This window comes from Hipposideros armiger, unplaced genomic scaffold (assembly GCF_001890085.2).
Source record: "Hipposideros armiger isolate ML-2016 unplaced genomic scaffold, ASM189008v1 scaffold_110, whole genome shotgun sequence".
Taxonomy (NCBI): domain Eukaryota; kingdom Metazoa; phylum Chordata; class Mammalia; order Chiroptera; family Hipposideridae; genus Hipposideros; species Hipposideros armiger.
In genome coordinates, this window is record NW_017731460.1 from 1 (window position 1) to 1,226 (window position 1,226).

A 1,226-nucleotide genomic window follows, 5' to 3' on the forward strand; every position below is an offset into this window, starting at 1 on the left:
TACTCATTTCTTTGGAACTTTATCTATGGGAATTCTTGAGACTTGGGGTAAAGGTGGGTTTTTCCAGGAGGGCTTGTATCTGACTTATCAGATGCTTATGGCATTACCAGACTGGGCCTACTTTAAAATAATGCTTGACTTAACTTTTTCAGACCATCTAAGTAGTGAGAATTGGGCTTCAAATCCACATAGGTATGGCTTCTGGTTATGAATATGCAGGGGATGTTTTATTTTCTTCTGAGAATAAGTAAATTAAGGTAGGCATTTTTCTTTCAAGTCGGTTGGGAGGTGGTGGTGCTTCTATCTAGTTCATTCATTCACTGAAGTATCAATCTTATGTGGGAAAAGTTTCATTAGTCTTCCCACCTTAGAGGGACTCTGAGTTTTTCTGTGGTATGCTGGAACTGGCTCTTACCAGCTCTGAAGAACCAAATGTGCAGGAATTTTGCATGCCAGTTAATACTGTTGATAGCTTGAAATTTGCCATGGTGGAGTATTTATGCCATGGAAATCAGCAAACACTAAAAACAGCATTCTTTGCTTTCATGGAGAGCCCATTAGTAGCACATCACTAGTTTTTCTCAAATCGCCCCACCCACATTGGGCCATAAATATTCAAGCTCAAGTTTACTGAGTTAAAAAAAAAATGCTAAAGTTTTAGCTGTGCAAGATGAAAAAGTTCTAGAGATTTGCTATACAACAGTGTGCTTATAGTTAACAATATTGTACTATACACTTCATTTGTTGAGGGTAGATCTCATGTTATATGTTTTTTATAAATTAATTAATAAAAAATGTTTTCAAGGCACAAGTTAGTTTTATTGCATAGCTTACCTCTCTGGATTCTTATTTTGGCCTGAGGATACTTCACTTTCTTGACAGCTCATCAGTGCATTTTAAAGATTTCTTTTAGGGCCGGCTGAGTGGCTCAGTTGGTTAGAACGTGAGCTCTGAGCAACAGGGTCGCCAGTTCGATTCCCACATGGACCAGTAAGCTGCGCCCGAGCTGAGCTGCTGCTGAGCTGCTGCTGAGCTGGTGAGAGCGCATGTTCTTAACAACAAGGTTGCCGGTTGGACTCCCTCATGGGATGGTGGGCTGCGTCACCCCCCTTCCACCCTCCCCCAGCCCCACAACTAAGATTAAACACAGCACCTTGAGCTGAGCAGCTGTGAGCAGCCTCGAGCTGCCTACGGGTGGCCAGATGGCTCAGTGTGCAACAAGGTTG